This window comes from Monodelphis domestica, chromosome X (genome assembly GCF_027887165.1).
Source record: "Monodelphis domestica isolate mMonDom1 chromosome X, mMonDom1.pri, whole genome shotgun sequence".
Classification (NCBI taxonomy): Eukaryota; Metazoa; Chordata; class Mammalia; order Didelphimorphia; family Didelphidae; genus Monodelphis; species Monodelphis domestica.
In genome coordinates, this window is record NC_077235.1 from 75,987,500 (window position 1) to 76,009,999 (window position 22,500).

At 43.7% G+C, this 22,500-nt stretch overlaps 1 protein-coding gene across 1 annotated transcript in view; it reads left to right on the top strand.

Annotated features, from left to right (window-relative positions):
* ZC3H12B (zinc finger CCCH-type containing 12B) overlaps positions 1 to 22,500 on the top strand; it is a 254,397-nt gene that overhangs the window by 58,158 nt on the left and 173,739 nt on the right. Inside the window, exon 2 of the mRNA XM_056808714.1 lies at positions 10,396 to 10,444. The gene's annotated coding sequence lies outside the window, so the exon portion shown is untranslated. The remainder of the gene's footprint in view (positions 1 to 10,395; positions 10,445 to 22,500) is intronic.

Sequence of the window (22,500 nt, forward strand, 5' to 3'; positions counted from 1 at the left end):
TCAGCCACTTCCTAGCTGTGTGACCCTGGGCAAGTCACTTCGCCCCCATTGCCCAGCCCTTACTGCTCTTCTGCCTTGGAGCCAATACACAGTATTGACTCCAAGACAGAAGGTAAGGGTTTAATAAAATATATATATATATATATATATATATATATATATATATATATATATATATATATATATATATATATATATATATATAGGGAAGAAATCAAAGGTAGCAGGACAGGGTTCAAAGGAGGGGTCCCACTGACAGTTGTCCTCTGGAGTCTTGAGCAGCTCTGTTGGGAATCACTCTCAGCATCAGCAGGATTCACTGGGATAGGCAGAATCCCAAGGAAAGAGAGAATGTATAGCTCTCTGGGTCAGAAACTCCTGGCTGCTTAACTGTCTCTCTCAGAAGAAGAAACTGCCTGTCGCTTCTCCAGAGTTCTGGAATCTTGCTCTTCTGCCCTGCAGGATCCCCTGCTCCTGCTAATTTCCCTTTAATGCTCTGGAGGTGGGCATTCACAGTTCCTCTTCAAACAATGTTGTTGTCGCCATATATGACACTTTCTTGGTTCTGATCATTTCGCTCTTTGTTATTTCGTGCAAGTCTTTCTATGTTTTTCTAAAATCAATCTGCCCTCATTTCTTACCAGCTGGTAGTTTTCCATCACAATTAGATACCACAGCTTCTTTAGCCTTTTCCCAATTTTCAGTTCTCTGCTATCACAAAGAGCTGCCATGAACATGTTAGAACATAGAGGGTGTTTTTACTTTTTCCCCAATCACTTAGGGAAGCTGACCTAACGGTGATATTGCTGGGTCTAAGGGTTACATAAGTCCTTGGGCATAATTCCAGACTGCTCTCCCAATGGTTAGATCAGTGCACAGTTCCGCCATCCATCTGCATTTCATGAGTGCCCCCATTTTTCCACATCCTCTGTAAGGTTTGTCACTTCCCTCTCATCGTTTTAACCAAATTGATCGGTGACAGGAGACATCGGATGACATCTCAGTTGTTTTAATTTGCATTTCTCTAATCAGTAGTGATTTAGAGCATTTTTCACGTGACTATATACAGCTTTAATTTTTTCATCCAAAAGTTGCCTGCTCACATCCTTTGACCATTTATCAATTGGGTGATAACTCATATTCTTATGAAATGGACACTTTTCTATATATTTCAGATATGAGATACTCCTCCTAGAAACTATGACTTTTGCTCCCCATTTTTTGCTTTCCTTCTAATCCAGCTTACATTGGTTTTACTTGTACAAGCCCTTTTTAATTTAATGCAATCAAAATGATTTTACATTACACAATGTTCTTTCTTGTTTATTCCTAAATTCTGATTTAAGCACTCAAAAAAACAACCTTTACCTCCTGTCTTGGAATTTGTACTAAGCATCAGTTCCAAGGCAGAAGAGCAGTAAGGACTAGGCAATTGGGGTTAAGTGACTTGCACAGGGTCACACAGCTAGGACGTATCTGAGGTCAGATTTAAACCCAGGTTCTCCCATCTCTGAGCCTGGCACTCTTTCCACTAAGCCACTTAGCTGCCCCCAACTTTTGTCTTAGAATTGATAGTAAGTATAGATTCCAAGGCAGAAGGGTGGTAAGGGCTAGGCAATGGGGTTAAGGAACTCATCAGGGACACCCAGATAGGAAGTGTCTGAGGCCACCTTTGCCCCCAAGGCCTCCCGTCTCCAGGCTGCCTTGTGCTGTCTCCATTGACCCACCTAGTTTCCCCTGATTAAGTTACTTTTCAAAAGCATTATTCCATATTGGTTTCCCAAATGGTTAGATCAATTGACAGTTCCATCAGCAACAGTGCCTTAGGAATGCTGTCTTCCCAGAGCCCGCCAGCTTTGACTGCTTCCATCATCTGTCATCTGGGGCCAATTTCCTGGGAGGACAGTGAAACTCTCGATTTGTTTTCATTTGTGTCGCTCTTAATTCTTGCTGATCGGGAGCCGTCTTTGGCATTGCCGTTCATAACTCTTTAGAGCCATTTGCTCGTATCCTTTGACCCATCATCCATTGGCGTATGGCACTTAGCCTCAGATATTGTGCTAATTCCCTACATTTCTTTGCTATCTGACCCTCATTAGAGATTTTTGATGCAAAGATGTTCTTCTCCGAGCAATAGTATCCCTTCTCATCCTGGCTGCATTGGCTTTATTTGCTCGAAAGCTTTCCATGTAATTGAAATTAGCTGTTCATTTTCTGTGATTGCCTCTATCCCTTGTTTGGTTAAGAACTCTCTGCATGGCCATATGGCTGTTCTAATAATAATAATTCAATACTTAAAGGAGCTGTGATTTCAGCAGTGTGCTTCCTTCTCCATTGATGCAGATCGCAACCACTCTATACCTTAGCGAAGGATTCTTAAGTTGCAGTGGATGCAAAGTCTCCAGCTAGCCTTGGGTGACGTGCTTCTCTGCGTTTAGGTAGAATGGACCTTATATGATAGTCATTACAGCCCCACCCTGCAGAGATTTAGATCTTTCCAGCTTGTGGCCCACAGCTCTTGCCTTCAAAACTCTAAAGGTTGGGGGACAGCTGGGTGACTCAGTGGATAGAGAACCAGGTCAAGAGACGGGAGGTCCTGGGTTCCAATCTGACCTCAGACACTTCTCAGCTGGGTGACCCTGGGCAAGTCACTTGACCCTCATTGCCTAGCCCTTACCACTCTTCTGCCTTGGAATGAATACATAGTATTTATTCTAAGATGGAAGGTAAGGTTTCAAAAAGAACCTGAAGGTCACCTCTGGCCCTTGATGAGACAGAGAGCAGAGTCCAACTCAGATGGAGGAACAGACAGTCAGAGGACTTAGTGAGAATCCAGCACTGTGCTAAGTTCTAGGGATACAGAGAAAACCAAAGAAAACAACCACTGCCCTTAAAGAGCTTACAGTCTACTAGGGGAATGGCGATGGAGGGGGCGATGAGCCAAGAACTGGCATGGAGACCTGTTTCCCAGAAAACTTAGCCAGCAGAGCCCAGTGTTCCAGGAGTGAAGTCCAAGGTTCCAGTGGTGCGGAGCGATAGAGAAAAGAGACAGACATAAGGATGATGGTCAAAGTCTGGGCAGCCCAGGGTGGAATGACTGATAGTGGCACATTTTACAAAGTGTTCTCACGTGTTCCTGATAAGAAAACTGAGGCTTAGAGAAATATTGACTTGCCTAAGGTCACTTAGACCTTAGCCTGGAGGGCATAGGACTCAAATCCAAGGCAGTATTCATTCCATCAAATCACAGTGCCTCAAACAGCTACAGCTGTATTTCCCAGTGCTATTTGCTGTTGATCTTGATTTTTGATATTCATTTGGGCCTGCTTAGGAGGTGATCAGGCTTCTACAGAATTCAAAAGGCGAAATGGCCTAAAGGAAGTAATTCTACCTTCCAATCAGTTGGTGGTCCTTGGGTAAATAAGTATAGGAAATTCTCATTTCTCTTGAATTCTTTTTTTAAACCCTCATCTTCTGTCTTAGAATCAATATTGAGTATCAGTTCTAAGGCAGAAGAGTAGGAAGGGCTAGGCAATGGGGGTAAAGTGACTTATGCAGGGTCACGCAGCTGGGAAGTGGCTGAGGCCAGACCTCCCGTCTCTAGGACTGGCTTTCTATCTTCTAAGCCACTGCATCTGTCTTGAATTCTTTTGGATTCATCCCCTGATGCTAGAGGTAAAAGATGAATTTTAGAGCCTGTATAGTAATCAAAATATGGTGTAAAAATTAAGGCAGCATGGTGATGCAGTGGCTTTGCAATCAGGATTTACATCCCAGATCTGCCCCTTCCTAGCTGTATGACCTTACGCCAGTCATTTCACCTAGACCCCAGTTTCTTGAAAGGGTTAAATTAGAGGCGTTTTAAGACCCCTCCCAGCCCTTCATCTACTAAGATCCTAAAGCTTCCAGAAAACCTTCCCTTCAACTGGTTGAATAATGACTCATGAATGAATAAAACATAGTCAATAAACGGAATTCTTTGTAGATCCTGGGTTGTTTTCTGCCATTAATTTTGTATTAGCATTTTGGACATGGAGATTCAAGCTAGTGGCACAGTCTGTCTCGAATATTATATTCTCTTCTCGGAAGATAGTGAGAATGGTTCTTAGTCACAAGTTGAATCACCTGAAAATCTCTCCACTAAGTTACTTTGTCAATACGCCAGATTGAGAATGATTAAATGGAGGCTTGAGTACAATCTGGAAATGGCTTTTCCAGTAGCTCAACAGAAAATGAGGAAATTCCCCAATAATGTCATCCATTGAGAATTCGCACACATTAATCCATGGGAGAGACAGGAAGGGGGAAGGAAGGAAGCCCACCAAGTTTCAGGCCATCAAATCAGCCAACTTACTGGATACGAGTTCATCTTTACAGTTTTTCAAGGAAGCTGGGTGGTGCAGTGAATTTGGAGTCAGGAAAACCTGAGTTCAAATTTGGCCTCACACACGTTCAGACTGTGGGATCTTTGGCAAGTCACTTAACCTTTGGCTGTCTGTTACTTCAGCTATAAAATGGGGATAATAATGCTACCTATACTGCTTGTGAGGACCCAATGAGATATTTGTAAAGCACTTACCATAGTGCATAGCATACAGTAGGTGCTTCATAAATGGTTGGTTAATTATTTCATTCATTGGTTCAAAAAATAGTGACTTTTCTTTACATATAAACCTGCCGGGTAGCATCTGTTCTGGGACAAAATTAATAAAACCAGGTAAAAGTAGTTGTCCTTACTTGAGTTTGCAAAAACATATGGCCACATTTTAGGTGGATTAAGAGGGTGTGTAGCATAGGGGAAGTTGGGTGGCTCAGTGGATTGAGGTCCTGGGTTCAAATATGGCCTCAGATACTTCTTAGCTGTGTGACCCTGGGCAAGTCACTTAATCCCCATTGCTTAGCCTCATGTTGGCGAACCTAGCGCATGTGTGCCAGAGCATGCCAGAGAGGGCTGCTATCCTCCCCCTCTCCACGTGTACCTGAGGATATTTTTCACATGACCTGCCCCTCTGCCCAGCAGCCCAATGGGAGTGCTTCCTCCTTCCCCTATCTGGGGTAAAGGGGAGGCTCACATTTGGTGTGAGGGTGTAGTTTGGACACTCAGTCTCTATAGGGCTTGCCATTACTGGCCTAGCGCATACCCATCTTCTGTCTTGAAACTGATATGTGGTATTGATTCTAAAGTGGAAGATAAGGGTTTTAAAAAAGAGAATGTAGCATATTGGTCAGTAAGATGAGAGTTCTAATCCTGGCTGCCACTTTTTCATTGGTTAAGTTTAAACAGGACACTTCCACTTTGGGGGCCTCAGTTTCTTCATTTACAAAATTCAACTAGATAGTCACTAAAGTCCTAGCATTCTGTTGCCTCAGGTCCCTCCTAGCCCTGATGTTCTATGTTTCTGAGTGGTGAGAAGAAATGTTTCCAAGCCATTTGTGTCATAATTAATAAGGTATTCAGGAGTAGACTTTCCACATTTGGAAATCATCTTTTCTTGTCCGCCTATACAGATTATACCCAGAAAGCTTTAAGAAGGCAGAAAACATGTTGAACTATATATATTCTTTAACAAGCCAATTCAAATTTGACTAGTATTTATTCGATACAAGACCAAACAGCCGCTGGTCACAGTGAATGAACAGGCATTTAATAGTTGCCTGCTAGGTGCTGGGAATGCAGACATTGATGAAACAGAGCCTTCCCTCATAGGGCTTCTATTTTGTAATAGAAGGGAGCATGTCCACATAGTGGCATAGACATCCCATTCACAGTAGTCCTCTGAACTGATACTCAAGTGTTTGCTAGTTGGGGCCTGGATCGGGATGCAAAGGATGACTGCTCTCAGGATCAAAGGCTACCCAGCAGGGCTACCTTTCTAGAACTATCACTCATGAGCCCCTGATGGCGTACCGCCCCGTAACAATCGTCCAATAAACACAAAATAGGTGCTTGGCAAAAGACATTTGTTAACATGGCAGAAACTTAAAATACATTGGCATTGAGAGACGTGCAAGGAATTCATGTGGCCAAGGGTGCTTACTCCTCTGGTATTACAAGACCTCGAAGTCCATTTTCTCCTTGGGGATTCTTCAGAAAGCTCCCTATTGAACCCGCCGTCTCTCCTGGATGGGTTGCTCTTCCAGGACTCCTGGCGGCTGGGCATCTCTGTAGGGTGGTTCTTAATTGTCAGGACTAGTTTTTTTCTTGTGTCCGCAGGCAGCTTTTTATTCTGTTGCCAGAATTCCATCTTCTTAAAGCTGCTTCTGGCCTCCAGTGACCTCCTCTTTGTAGCCGTGTCCGTCAGGAGTGTGTTTATCTTGACTTCATCACTGTGTCTCAAACTCCCTTGAACTGGTGGATGGGGTGGCTTCCTTTGGGCAAGTAGCTCTCATGGCCAATGGGGATAATAAGGGAGGGAGGAACGAGAGACCCAGGCAGGGGTCGATCTTCCTCTATAACTGCTCCAAGCCTGGTTTGCTTCCAACTCTTGAAGAGCTGGCTAGCTCCAGGGCTTAACTATTTAAAACTGCAAGGGCATGACCAGTTTTGTATTCATTCAGTGACATCGCTCCCTTCTACCTCAATGTGGTGTGGTGTGTATGAGGCCGACAGACTAGTGGAGATAGAGAGGCAGACAGACAGACAGAGAACATTGACATCCTGGCAAAGAATGGAGGGTGAGACCAGGAAAGGTTTGATGGAGCAGATGAAGGAAAGGAGCTATTTGCAGAAGTGAGGGCGGAATGCCATCTAGGCATGGGAGATACCCAGTACTACGACCCAGAGGTAATAGACGGCATGTCAAATTCTGGGGACACTTGGACTACTAGGACACTTGGATGGAAACAGTAAGAGGGGAAGTTAGGCTGAAAGTGAGGTGAGAACCACCCCAAGGCTAATTTTAACTGACGGACGGAGGAGTTTGTTTTCAATTTTAGTTTTTTGTTTGATTTTTTACCAATTACATGTATTAACAAATATCCACGAGTTTTCTGAAGTTCTATGATCCCAATTGTCTCCCTCCCAGAGCTGGCAAGCCATTCGATCTGGGTTTGTATTCAGTTTTAGAGGTAATGGAGAGCCATTGAATATTTTGGGGGCAGCAGAGTCACCAGTGTTATAGATACTTTGTTTTGATAGCTAGATAGAAGGTTGATTGGAGCTGCTGGAGAGACTAGAAATAAAGAAACCAAGTCCTTCCGGAACTGAGGCAGTTGGCTATGTGCACAGAGAAAAGGGAAGGGATGCAGGTGTTGGGTTTCTATGTTCGATGCTTTATGTTCTCATCCCCCCCCCAGACTCAATCAGAAAACATGAGTGCTTTGTAATGAACTACTTAGCCGTATTCTGTCCCTCTAATCATTTTAATGTCATCACGGCACACTGTAAATCAAGTCCAGACAAGGAGTCAAGAGACATGTGTTCTGGTCCTATTCTCCCACCAACTCCTCAGACTTGGGGCAATTCAGTCCAGTTCATTTGCAGAAGGAGAAAGTCGGATTGTTTAGCGACTCCTGAAAGGTTGTCCAAAGGACCCCTGGAAGCCCCAAGAAGTAATGCTGCGAAAGAAACGTCTGTGAATCTGCATTGCAGTTTTCCAGCCCTTGTAGAGACTGAATAAATGAAGCATCCCATCTCCCACGTGTTCTCCATTACTTCAGTGGATCTGGGGCGTAATTGCTGTGGCTGTTCTCGCTAATACTACAGTCACAATCCATCATCCGCGTGCCTCTCCCTCTTCTGTAACTCTCTTCTTCATGTCCTCCTGTAGATTCTTCCCCTGGAGTCCACCCAAGTTCTTGTAATTCGGGAAACATTTATTCAATTTCTGCTCCATGCAAAGTACCATGCTAGGTTTTGGGGACAAAGACAAATCGAAATAGTCCCTACCCTCAAGGAGTTTAAGTCTACTGAGAAGATGCAACATGTGCCCAAGTAGGCAAGTGCAAGTCATTTTAAGAGGGAGCCAGCGTAGGGCCCCTAGGTGGCACTGCAATGGATAGAGTATAGAGCCTGAAATCAGGAAGACTTCCTGGTTCCAAATCTGGCCTCAGATGCTTACTGACCATGTGACTCTGGGCAAGTCACTGAACTCTGACTTAAAAAAAAATAGAGTGAGTGCTAATTACTGAGGGGATCAGGAAAGGCCTCATAGAGGAGGGGGCAACTGAATTGTGCTTTGATGAAAAGTAGGGATTTTCTGAGAGAGGTGAGGAGGGAGGGAGGCCAGTTTGAATGGAATGGAAGGCCTTTGCATTTGCCTGTTGTCTTTTGTGTGACCTCTGGTTTTGAGTCTTTGGATATTGTGGTATTCCGGGATTCTCAGCCATATCGCATCATCCAAAGAATATCAGTGTTAGAAAGATGAGTTTTCATTTCAGAGAGAGCTTGGAGCTATTGAAAAAGCTGCACAACTTCCCAGATGTTCTCCTCCCTATTCGATTCGAGTTCCAGTTCAATGTCTGTCTTCAGTGTCTATAGTCCAAGACACACGTGTTAATCAACCCGCTTACAGGCTATCCATCCAACTACATACCGTAGTCCAGAAGATACGCATTCATCTACTTGGTTTTTCCTGTGTGGATCATTAGAGTTAGGCCAAACACCTGAGTGATTCTGGATCTTATTTCGGGGAATCCACAGCATTCCAGAACTTGAGGCAATCAGCCAAATATCATTGGCCGATAGGAGCATGTGGAGGATGTCACTTCTATGAGGTGATGCCGCTCAGAACCCTTCTTCTCTTTGGACTCTGTGCTGGACAGCCCCCATGACAATGTCATGCGCCATTGGGGAGCAACGTCTTCTTGTTTTCTGCCTTGCTTGATAGCCACTCATCATTAGAGGCTTGTCAGAGTTATCTCTTACTGTACCTTTCAAGGAATCTTGTACCATTTTAACATATGCACTGGAGGCTCCTGGGTGGAGTGCTTTCAAAGGTAACAAAAACGAAATCGAAGGAGCATTCCCCTTATACAAAGTAGAAACCACGCCAGGAATCCTCGGTGATCCTGTAAATCTAGATGGACCTGCTTTTCTTTGGAAGTTGTAATAAAGTCAGTCATTACTTTCCAAGCAATCCCACTCAGTTGTGTTTCCAAAACTATACCTTCCCGAATCAAATGCTCTTTGAATCAAGAAAGAGCAAGCGCCACGAGATCTTGTATCTTCGGTCCCCTTCAAGCCAGTTGTTTGACTGTAAAGACGTGGTCTGCTGTAGACGAGTCTCTTTCCTGCTCCTGTTTTCTTTTAGGGTCTCCTGGCGAGATCTCATAGAGACTGTTTAGTAGAGTTGACAACACGGGTGTCTAGGCCAGTGGTTCTAATGACTCTAATGCTTGCCGTAGTTCAGTAGCAATAACATCCATCATGTTTCCTGATTGTTTGGGCTTTTCCCTCTCACTTATCTTGAGAACTGCTCCTTTTGCACCCTCAGGATTCTGTTGCTGACTGCACAGACCTCTCTGTTGTATATTCAGTCTGTTCTCGCTGTTCGGTACATCCTGGTCTTGTTTAGTGCCGTTTCTACTTCCTCATGTGGCACATTTATGACGATGATGTTAGAGGCCATATGTGGTGGCTCTGTTCTCACGGATGGAGAAAGTCATTTGTCAGGGGAATCTCGATGGATCTTTTCCATTTCCTTCTCCTCCTTCCTGTTTCAGCCTTAAATGTTCTTGGGAAGATCTGACTTCATTGGGTCTCTTGCCAGATATTCTGTATCACTTCTTGTTGCTTTACGTGTGGTGATACTGCTAAAATCTTCAGTGCTAAATCTGCCTTTGGCTGCCATCTCTTTTCACTTGGCAAGGACATCACTTATTGACTGAAGTGGTTTCTCGGTTCTTTTGGCCCTCTTGTTGTGGTGGTCCTTTTAGACTGGCTCAGCTTCTTTAGGGAATAGCAATAATATGTTTCCCATTTTTCAGTTTTACTCTGATGTTAACTTTGGTCTTTGTTCTAACAAATCAGTGGTCTAACTATACATACAGATGATTTAGGGATGATTCTATCAGTAATCATTTGTGCCCAGTCTGCTCGGTTCCTGGAGACAAATGTTTAGGGAATGGGAGGGAAACCGAGGAGATGGGGATGCGGCCGGTGTAGCAGGAGTCTTGAATTAGGGATCCAGAGTGTGGGAGCTCAGCATTTGCAGATTAAGGTGGGAGAGTGCATAGAGTATAGGTCTTGGAGTCAGGGAGAACCGAGTTCAATTTCTACCTCATCCAGAAAATGGGGATGGGTTGTTGTGAAGATCAAATAAGAAAATCTACGTAAAATCCTTGGTGACCCTTAAAGTGTTATATAAATGTTTGTTATCATCATCAGTTTCCATTGCACTTCTGAGGCTTCTTATCCCTTATCCCCCTCTCCCATGTGTTTCTATCACCCTACAGATTTCCACAAGATCACCTACGAGAAGGCCTTGTGGAAGCCTCAGCCCTGGTAAGTACAGCCACCGAATATTTACCAACCTCTCGGTTTAGTCAAACCTTAGCCATCCTCCAGGCCTCAGTTTTAGTGTTTCTTCCTTCATGAAACCTAGAGACAACATAGAGTAGTGGACAGAGTGTTGAACTTGGAATCAGGAAAATGGGTTCAAATCTTGCCTTGGATGCTTTACTATCTATGTGAAATCAGACAAATGCCTTCCCTGCCCGTGCCTTAGGTTTCATTCTCTATAAAATGAAGTAGTTGGACTTAATAGTCTCTAAGGTCCCTTCTAGCTTTAGAGCCATGATCCTATGAGAATCTTGTTTTTTTTATATTGATTCTTGCCATGTCCAATACCTACTAATTCTCTTCTTTTTTTAAACCCTCACCTTCCACCTTAGAATCAATATTGTGTATTGGCTCCAAGGCAGAAGAGTGGTAAGGGCTAGGCAATGGGGGTCAAGTGACTTGTCCAGGGTCACACAGCTAGGAAGTGGCTGAGGCCGGATTTGAACACAGGACCTTCTGTCTCTGGGCCTGGCTCTCAATCCACTGAGCCACCCAGCTGCCCCCCTGCCAATTTTCTTTTTAAAGTGTCTGTTTTTTTATATATAGGCATGCTATGTATCTGTACTCTATGAGCTTTTAGTCTTTTTAATTTTTTGATGCTGACATATTTTCCAACATATTTTTCACCATCTTCCCCTTTGCTATCTCACTTGCTGATCTCTTCAGCTTGCATTGGTTCAGTTATCATCTATGCTGATGACTTCTAGATCTCTGTGTCCTTAGTCTTTCTCTAGAGCTCCCTTCCTGAATCCCCAGCTGCTTCTGGACATCTTGAACTGGATGTCATGTAATCATCTGAGCCTCCACATGGCCAAAAGAGAAGTCATTATCTCCCCCCACCTCAAATCTTGACTTCTTCCAAACTTGCCTATTACCATTGAGGGTACCGCCATTATCCCAGTCACCAAGACTCCTAACCTTGGTGCCATCCTTCCTGTCCTCACTCATACTCCCCCCATGTGTCTAATCCGTTGGCCAATGCTGTCGTTTCTATCTTTGGTTTATCCTTCTCCTCGATTCTCATTTTTAAAGAGTTCTTTTCTTTGGTGAGATTTTGCACCCCTTTTACCAAGCCGTTAATTCTCTTTTCCTACCTTTCTTGCATTGCTCTCATTTCCCTTCCCAATGTTTTCTTGACTCCTCTCATTTGATTTTAAAAACTCGTTTCTTTGGGCCAAGCTCTCTAATGTAAAAGCTTTTCTCCCTGCCGTCAGACAACATCATCCTAATGGAATCTGTTGCGCTCTTAGACGCCTGACCCTTTTGGACTCACAGGGTCACCTATTAAGGAAAGAAAGCCCACAGTATAGAAGGCTGCAAGAGACAGACACGTCGTCACCTTGCTGAGCAGCTGGCAAGATTAGGAAAAGCCTAGGTGGGGCCTGAGGCTTGAAGAAGACCAGAAGGGATTCTAAGAGGCAGAGATGAGGAAGAACTGCATTATGGGCACAAGGGCCAGTTTTTGCAAACTCTTTGGAGGCAAGAGATGGCAAGTCTGGCTGGATTGTGGAGTGCATAGGGGAGAATAATGTTTATTAAGTCTGGAAAGATAGATCAGAGCCCGATTCTGACGGATGGGACTTTTCACAACATCGATATTTCTGACTTTATTCCTTGCTGCCCTCCTCCAAAGAAGCCATCCTTTATCATAAATTAGGAAGCAAGAGGAAAACAGTCTCATAAAATTAAACAACATATCAAAAGGCTGACATAATATGTAGTCAGCATCCCATTTGTGAAGGATTTAAGATGCCCCAAAGAGGAGTTTCTATTTGATCCTAGAAGCAAGAGAGCCCCTGGAGAGTCTTAATTCTCAGGAGTGAGGTGGGCCTCCATTTTAAGCCTATGACTTTGCTAGCTGAATGGTCTGCTGTATTGGCCTCCCTGACTCCGCATGTGACTCCTCATCACCTGCTTATGTGCCTTTGCCCTAGCTGACTCCTCTGCCTGAGGTGTCCTTCCCCCTCTTGGTTTCCCTTGCTTCCATCAAGGCTCAGCTCAGATCCCACCTTTTGCAGGAAGCCTTTCTTGGTCCTCCCAGCTGCTAGTGCCTTCTCTTTTTAGATTTCCTTCTAACTACTCTACAGGTACTGCAGGACCTTGTTTTACACCAACTCACCATGCACGAATTCAGGCAATCGGGAACAATAAAGGCAGAAAAATACATAAAAGAAACGTATTTAATGACGTGCTAAATCTTCACCATTTTCCCAAGTGGTGTAAAGTCTCGCAGCAATTCTCCCAATCATGCTCATTCTCTCTCTGAGAAGCATTAGAGAGACTCGTGACGTTTTGCACTAATCATTAGTGCCTGCATCAGTCTTTGTCCAGAGCCTTCGCTTGTAATGAGTCACAGCCGTGTCAGAACATTGCTTCCCTTTGGTTCACGAATGCTCGTTAGTTACTAATAATGGCCCTAAAGTACAAGAGGAGTCGTGCTGGAGCTCTGAGAAGCTACGCAAAGTTATAAAGTGCCTAGGTATGTTTGTATAGGGAATACTCTTCTTCAATAATGGGCGGTCACTATTATGCACGATTTCAGCTTACTTGAAGGGTCTTGGAATGTATCGGTCACATAAAACGAGGTCCTCTTGTATCTCCTCTGTATGTAGTTGTTTGTATATATTTAATAGTTTCCCCACTTAGACTGTAAGCTCCCTGAAGGCCGGGAGGGTCAGTGGTTTTGCCCTTCCTTTGTATTACTGGGGCTTAACACAATGCTTGCTGACTTTTGTCACAGAGACTAATCATTAGGAAGGGATTGCAATAGTCCAGGGACAAGACCCACCTCAGAGTGGAGAGGAGGGGACAGGTGCGAGTGTTCCTGGGAAGCTGAATTGACAAGAATTGGATTTGTGGGGGGAGAGAAAGTGATGGGCTGAGCCTGGCGCCGAGACTGCCAAACTCGGTAACCTGAAGGATAGTTTTGCCTTTGATGGAAAGAGGGAATCTGAGAGGAGAAGAGAGTTTGGGGTGGGAGAAGATGAGTTCTTTTTTGAATGTGTTTAGCTTGATATAACTCGAGTGTACGTCCAGTTCAAAATAGCTGATAAGCAATTGGAGATGTTGGAGCTCAGGAGAGAAATTAGTTCTTTGAAACCTTTCCCATTCTCCATTATTTTTCAAAGAAAAATGCCAGTGACTCCCAATTATGTCTCCTGGTTCCTTAAGTGCTCTGGGAAATATTCTGGTAACTTGAATTTGTCAAGGGCAACTAAAGGCTTCCTTTCTGCCTTTTCACTTATATTGAGTCTCAGCTCCATAGTACCCATTTTTCTTTTTCTGGCCTTTCCAGGCCAAGGATAGAAAACAGGAGCAAAAATGAGACTTGTAGTTCTGCCTGACCTCTAAGGTGAGTTATTGACCCATCTCTACCAAGAAGGGCTCCTCTCCTTTCTTTGATCCTTCCATTTCCCCCAATTTAGCTGAAAAACTCATCCAACTAAACTCTATTTGTTACCCTCAATTTTTCTGGCTGGTTTGAGCTCATTTGGAGTTTTATGACTCATGACACTATTCTCGCAGGACTAGGCCACTTTGGGATTCACCCCTTGACCCTGCTGCCATCTTCTGTCCCTGACTTTTTGAAAACCAAGTTGGTTTGCTCGTGTAATTCTTTCAGTCTGTTTAAAGATATATCCTTTTCCCTCCTCCTCAGAAGTATTTCTTGTTGTGTCTGTACTTATTTATGCCTTGGTGATGATGTACCTCTACATGTATCCCTCTATACTTGTGTTTCCCTTGGTGACCTCATCGGCAAGGTCCCATGGGTTCAATTATCATCCCAATGCAGATGACTCCCAAATCTCCATCCAGCCCTAGTCTCTCACCTGACCTCCAGTTTCTGACCGGCTTCTCCCCCAAAAGCTGGAAATGGCTACTTGAGAGTACCAACAGTTTAGCTGATATTTAGAGCTGGTATAAAAACTGTATAATTCTTAGCTCTCTGTCTCCTTTCTGCCATCATCTCTGGGGAAGTAGAAGGGAGCCATTTACATTGTTCTTGACAACATGGGTTGCCGTAGCCCAATAATTCACTTCAGAGCTGCTAGCCTATTGGTGATGAACCCCTCTGTTTTATGCAGTTCTGTCTGACCTCTAAGGTGAATTAGTGACCCATCTCTACTGAGATCTTTCCATTTCCATGGCCTGGGTATCTTACAATATACACAGATCTATTTCTAGACTAGACTTTTCAAGAATGGTAGAAGCATTGATGGTCTTTGTTGTGGGGGTTCACTTGTTTTTCAGTCATGTCCAACTCTTCATGGCCCCATTTAGGGGTTTCCTGACAAAGATACCAAAATGGTTTGCCATTTCCTTCTGTAGTTCATTTAACAGATGAGGAAACTGAGGAAAGCAGGGTTAAGTGACTTTCCCAGGGTCAACCAGCTAGTAAGTGTCTGAAGGTGGATTTGAACTCAGGAAGATGAGTCCCCCAACTCCAGACCCAGTGCTTTATCCACTGCAGTGCCACCTAGCTGCCTCTCTGTCCTTAGCTGGCCTGGACCTCTTCAAGCATACACAGATCTTTTACTAGGATCAGACTTTCTAGAATGGTAGAACCTGGTCAAGATGGCAGCTTAGAAGCAGCAGAGGTTCAGACCTCTGAAAACACTTCCTTACCGATCACAAACTGACTGCTCCTAGGAGACTGAAAATCAAACCTAACAACAACCCTCCCTCACAGACTTCTGAACTTTAATCCAATCAAAAGCCTCCAGAGGACAGGGAAGCTCAAACTACAATACCCCTCCCCCACAGACTGCAGGGAGAGACCTTCTGTCAAAGCTCCAAGAGGGAAGACTGACAGAAACCCCCAAAACCAAAAAACTGAGAGGAGCAAGAGCACAGACAAATACAGGGAGCAAAAAAGGGGTAAATATGAGCAAACAACAGAAAAAGAAGAAAAAAATTACAATAGAGAGCTTCGGTACAGGTAACGAGCAAAGAGCGAATGAAACAGGGGGAGGGATCAGCAAAGGAAAAATCAGAAATCCCAGTGAATTGGATACAGGCTTTAGAAGAACTCAAAATGCAATTCAAAACACAATTAAGAGAGGCTTAAGACAATTGGGGAAAGAATTTAAAAACTAAGATAAGTCATCTGGAAACAGAAAATAGTGTTGTGAAAGCCAAAATCAACCAGCTTGAAAATGAGGCAAAGGAGATGAAAGATGAGGCAAAGGAGATGAGAGATGAGTTAAAGAGAATGAAAGATGACCTCCAAAGAAAATCAGACAAAAAGGAGAAGGATGACCAAAAAGCCAGGGATGAAATCCAGTCCTTAAGAACCAGAATACAACAACTAGAATTAAGTGACCTCACAAGGCAGCAGAACACAATAAAACAAAACCAAAATAATGAAAAAATTGAGGAAAATATGAAGCATCTCATTCACAAAACAGAAGATTTAGAAAATCGTTCAAGGAGAGACAATTTAAGAATCACTGGTCTACCAGAAGACCATGACTAAAGAAAAAGCCTGGACATAATACTACAGGAAATTATCCAGGAAAACTGCCCTGATATTCTAGAACAAGAGGGAAAGGTGGAAATTGAAAGAATACACAAATCACCTATTGTACTTAATCCCCAACTGACAACACCCAGGAAAGTTATAGCCAAATTCAAGAAGAATCAGAACAAAGAAAAGATATTACAAGCTGCCAAGAAAAAGTCATTCAGATACCACGGAACCACAGTGAGGATATCACAGGATCTGGCTGCATCCACACTGAAGGACCGAAAGGCATGGAATATGATATTCTGGAAAGCAAGGGAACTAGGTCTACAACCAAGAATCAACTACCCAGCAAAACTGACTATATTCTTACAGGGGAAAGTATGGCCATTTAACAAAATAGAAGAATTCCAAGAATTTATAAAGAAAAGACCAGACCTGAACAGAAAATTCGATGCCCAAGCACAGAACTCAAGAGAACCATCAAAAGGTAATTAAAAAAGAGGGAAAAGAGAAAAACAAAACAAAAAACGCTTTTTTTAAAAGAGACTCAATAAGTTCAAATGATATGTATCCTTATAAGAAAAGAAGTCATTGGTTAATCTTAAAAACTGTTGTTATCACCTGGGCAGCTAGAAGAATTACACTTAGAGGGAACAGTGACATACTGTATAGCATGAAAGAAGACAGAAATAGGTATATAGATATATGTATGCATAAATACATATACATATATATATATATACACAATTAGAGCTAAAAAAGAGGTTAACACTAAAAGAAGTGGGAAAAGAAACAAAAGGGGGTAAATTTATATGTCACAAAGAAGCTCATGGTGGGAGGGGGGAGAACATCAATACACTAGAAGGGTGAAGAGGTTGGAGATTGTGGGGTGTCACTTATGGACTTCCCTGACCAGCAGGGTCCCACAAGGGAAGGGGCTCACCTTTGTGATGGGACCAGAGGAGAGATAGGAACCGAGAATCAGGGTGGAGAATGAAAGACAGGGACAAGTCAGTGTTTGAATAGGCAGGCAGACCTATGATACTCCCTTTGATAGGAAAGTATAAGTACAAAGGAACACGAGGTGAATGAGGAGATTAAGACAAGGAATGCAGGCTGAGATGGGTTACAGCCTCGGGGAAGGAGAAGGTCTAGAGAGGGAGAGAGACATTGCTAGAGAAGATTGAAGATCCAAGAGAGAGAGAGAGAGATTCAAGGTCGCCGCCTCTGTATTTATTGCCTTCCTCTGATTAGGGAAGTATTCTCAAGTACGTTACAAAGCATGGACAATAAGGATAGGATAGTGGGGTGAGAGTAACACCTTTTTGGGCGTGTAGATTATAACCCGCGCTTTCCCGGGGCGAGTGCTCCGAACAACACGTGGCAACAGGCCGCGTGGTCAGGTCAAGGTTACCTTCACAAACCTTATCGGTAAAACCTTATGCTTGGAGACACAGTTGCCATACAGTCATTTATGATTCATAGATGTGAATATGCTTGGGATGCTACAGAGATAGGAAATTCTCAACTCTTACATGCATTGAAATTGACCCAAAGAGGGAAGAACAATCAAATCCATTGGGGCAGAGAATAGATTCACGCCCTATAGGGGAGTAGAAGGGTAACAAACGGACTGGTGGGAAGGGAAGTAGTACAAGGGAGGGAGAAGGTGGGGGGGGGGAAATAAGAAGGGAGGGGGGTAGAAAGGGAAGTAAAATAAGGGAGGGAACTAGAGGGACTGATTAAAAACAAACATTGGCGTAGAAGGAAATAGTGAAAGAAGAAAAGGCAGGACTAGGAGTAGAAATCAAAATGCTGGGAAATACACAGCTGGTAATCATAACTCTGAATGTGAAGGGGATGAACTCACCCATAAAATGCAAGTGAATAGCAGAGTGGATTAGAATCCAAAGCCCTACCATATGCTGTCTGCAAGAAACACACATGAGGTATGCATAGAGTGAAAGTAAGAGGATGGAGCCAAATCTTTAAAACCAAGCAGAAGCTAGAAAAAAAAATCACAAAATATAAAATAAATAATTTTGATTTCATCAAATTAAAAAGTTTTTGTACAAACAAAACGAATGCATCCAAAATTAGAAGGGAAACAACAAATTGGGAAATGATCTTCATTACAAAAACCTCTGACAAAGGTCTAATTACTCAAATTTATAAAGAACTAAACCAATTGTACAAAAAATCAAGCCATTCTCCAATTGAAAAATGGGCAAGGGACATGGATAGGCAGTTTTCAGATAAAGAAATCAAAACTATTAATAAGCACATGAAAAAGTGTTCTAAAGCTCTTATAATCAGAGGAATGCAAATCAAAACAACTCTGAGGTGGGTGGAGGGGAGGGAGGGAAATAAAGTGAGTACTGTAACAAAAAAAAGGGGCATTGAGATAGTGAAATAAGAAAAAAGCAAAGGACCTGGGGATGGATTGGCTTTATTCTGAAGATCTGAAGGGGGAAAAGAGAAGGAATGGCAAAAGAAAGAAAGGATGGGAATGTGTTTCATGAATTAGATGTAGGAGGAGAAGAGCATACAAACATTAAGGAATTGGTGAGAGGAATGGGTATCGGGGACCTCACTCAACTCAGAAAGACAAAGGAGAGTTAAGCATATGTGTGGGTTTGGATTTTTATGTGTGTGTTTTAAAAAGTGTGTATATATTAAAATTTTCTTCTTTTAGAATGGTAGAACCTAGTAGACCTTGCATTCTATTGGCTTAGATTCCAGTAACTCAGAGTCTGGTGAACACCATGCTGAAGCATGAAGTAGACCTTTTGTGGATATATGGTGTGTAGCTTTTGTTACAACATATCTCTAAACACACTCATGCAGATGAATAATTTGGGACTTCTCAGTTGTCTCTCTGGCTTATTTGACCCTATCTAGGCAATCTGGGAACTGTGCAAGGAAGCACAGGTCTGGCCATGCAGTAGCTTACCACACTAGGAATGGCCCTGAACAACCAAAGCAGTCACTTGTCATGTTTTCAGAGAGTCCAGTCCATTGCTCTTCCTGTCAGAGTAATTTGGGTCTTAGACTTCCTCCATCCATTCTGATGAGCAATGTTTGGATAAAATCATTCTGTGGTGGGAGGGGTGGAACACAATGTCACCCTAGGCAGCTCTCACATCTCTGGGCTTGGTATCTCTCTGCAATCGGCATGCCTCTTCTCCTTGGTCCAAGGGGTTTCAGAGACACTGCTACTCCTGGTTTCTTGGACATTACAGATGTTCTCCCAGATACTCCTCGTATTTTTCTTCCTTCCCTATGGAAGCCTTTGTATCGCCCCAAAGGACAGCTGTGCTGTGGATTCATGCCTTCCTTGTTTTTCTCCAAAGATTTGAGCTGTAGGCCCAGGCATTCTGGGAAATGTAGACAAACATTCCTATTCATCTTAAATTCATCGTATCATAGATTAAGAGCTAAAAAGACCTTAGGGGGTCATTTAGTCTAGCCCCACCCCTGTTTTTACTGAAGAAGAAATGGAGGACTAGAGTTTAAATGACTTGTTCAAGGTCACACAGATAGTGCAGGCAGCACCATAATTCAAACCTAAGTCGAGTCACTCCAAATCCATCACGCTTCCCCCCATTGCATGTTTCCCCTCCAGTTAAAAATCATTTAATGAATCCTCCATTAAGCCAGGCTTTCTTCAGCCACCTTCATGGCCTTTGAAGCAAATTGTTCTCATCCACCCTTTCTGCCAGGGAAAGTCTTCACATGCTTGGGGTAGGCGTCCCCCGAGATCACTGACAGACACGTTAAAAGCCTGTTGGCTCCCCTCACCCTGGTTTAGCCCATCTGCTGAGCTGCTTTTACTCAGGTATGGCTGCTGAGCCTGCTATGGATTCATGGAGCCACAAATGAGAGTTTGGTGAAAGGGGCTCAGCAAGCTCTTGTACCAGAGGTGCCAGTCCTCCCAAACACCCAGCAAGTATTGTGAAATACTTTGAGCCTGGTCAGCCATGGTCACGTACTGTACCCTGGGCCATGGCCAGTCATCCCGACGTCTGTCTTGCCGCTGGACTTGGAGGACTCTGTGAGAGAGCCGGAGGGGAGGGTGGTGACTCCGTGCAGCTCTGCCTGAATTCAGTCCAATTCATGGACAAGTCAAGACATCACGTCTTTGGAAGCAAAGGACAAACAACAACAACAGTGTACCAAGCGCTGTCATAAGCACCGTGGATAAAATGGTAGAGGCAGATAGTGCTCCCTGCCCTCAAAGAGCTCACATTCTAAGAAAAGACAACATGCAAACATTGGCCTGTATTTCTGTGCTCTTATTTCTGCACCTTTGACTTCCTCTCCCCTTATGGAAGATTAGGTATCTTCTAGCCCACCTATTGGGGCAGCTAGGTGGCACTATAGTGGAAAGAGCTGCAGGCCCAGAATCGGGAGGTCCCAGGTTCAAATCCAACCTCAGATACTTCCTAGTTGTATGACCCTGGGCAAGTCACTTATCCCTGTTGGCCTCTGTTTCCTCATCTGTAAAATGAGCTGCAGAAGGAAATCATAAACTGCTCCAATATCTTTGCCAAGAAATCCCCAAGTGGGGTCACAAAGAGTTGGACATAATTGAAACGACTCAATCGCAACAGCTACACTGACTTGGGATCCTAGTTCTGGGCCTATGGTTCTCACTGGCTGAACGATGCTTCTTCCCACTCTAAGGACTCAGGCTCTGTTCCCATTGGGTTCCATAACTGGAATATCAGGAATGAAAGAGAGTCTCTGGTTTTAGTCCTCCAACTTCATTAGGGCTGAGGTCCTTCTCTAGCCAGAGCATCTTTCCCAGCATCCTCAGCTCCCAAGAAGGGGCTCTCATTCACCTTTTTCATCCTAGTCTTTGGCAATATTATCCCCATATGGAATGTTATCTGGAATTAACCATTCACCTGCAGTTCACCTGCACCCTTCTTGGAGTTCACTTCCTCTTTATTAGAGTGCTCACTAGAGGAGTTACCCCATTAATTATTAGCCACCTGGTGGTTAATAATAATAGCTAGTGGGGCAACTGACTGGCTCAATGGATAGAGAGCCAGTCCTGGAGACAGACACTTTCCAGCTGTGTGACCCTGGGCAAGTCACTTGACCCTGGTTGCCTAGCCCTTACCACTCTTCTCTCTTGGAACCAATACACAGTATTGATGCTAAGACAGAAGGTGGAGGTTTTAAACAATAATAATAATAGCAAGCATTTATAAAGCACTTGGAAGTTTGTAAAGTGCTTTACAAGTATTATTGCGATTGATCTTCACAGCCTTCTGAGGCAGGTGCCTCATTTTACAGATGAAGAGATAAGCACGCAGAACTAAGTGACTTGCCCAGGGTCACACAGCCAATATGTGTGGAGATAGAAGTGGAACTCAGGTATTCCTGCCTCCAGCCACATTCAGCACTCATCTAGCTAGCTGGTTGCAATTTATCATCTTTGCAGAGCCCAAAAGGTTCTCCAATACTGTTGTATACTGGATGATCACCCAGTCTTTCTCCTACTTTATATGGAGTGGTCCTCCACTGCTCCGCTACCTTGTGTGTTCTGGCTGGAGTTCTTGACAATTAACTTGTTGCTTGTTCCTCTATGTTCTCTTGTGGGCTGGATCCAAGGTCCAGAGTTAAAAGGGACCTTAAAGACCATCTAATCTAAGCCCTTCATTTTACAAAGGAGGAAACTGAGGCCCATAGTGGGGAAATGACTTGCCTAGGGTCATACTTAGGATCACAGATCTAGAGTTGGAAGGGACCTTAAAAACCATCTAGTCCAACCCCTTCATTTTATAGGGGAGGAAAACTAAGGCCCAGAGTGGGGAAGTGACTTGCCCCAAGTCATACCTAGGATCACAGATGTATAGCTGGGAGGGCCTTAGAAACTGAGGCCTTTGTGGGGGAAAGGACTTGCTCAAGGCTACCCAAGTGATAAGTAGCACTGCCAGATAAGAACACGGGCCTTCAGACTCCACACCTAACATTCTTTTTAACAAATAAATAAACATTGATACAAAATGATGCAAAAGACAATCCTTGCCTTCAAGAAATTTACAATCTGATGGTGGTGTATTTGTACCTGTCTGGTCAACTCTAAAGCAGCATCTGTGGCTCAGCTTGAGCCAGAGGAGCCCATGCATTGTTGACGGTAGCATTCATACATTCGAAAGGCCACAGGGTGACTCCACTGAGCCTTTTGCTTCTAGGCAGCCGAGTTCCTCGGTTGTGATGAAGATGCCTGGGCTCTGCATCCTCCGGAGGATGGCGGCCTGTCCTTCCAGCCCTTTAGATTCCTGCTGAGCCTAAGGATCTCCTGGAGTAGTTGGCTCCCAAAGTCTCAAAAGAGCTGGGAACCAAAGTTGATATCTTGGGGCTTCTCAATCATCAATCACGGCTCAGGCTTGTCATTTGTTTCGGCTCCAGCCAGGTGACTCTGGTTCTTTGTGAAGTTCACTTAGTCGCAGGTACTGAATGGCTCCCCATCCCATAAACCCAGGCTAGAAATAGTTTGGAAATAAGAAGACATTCATTC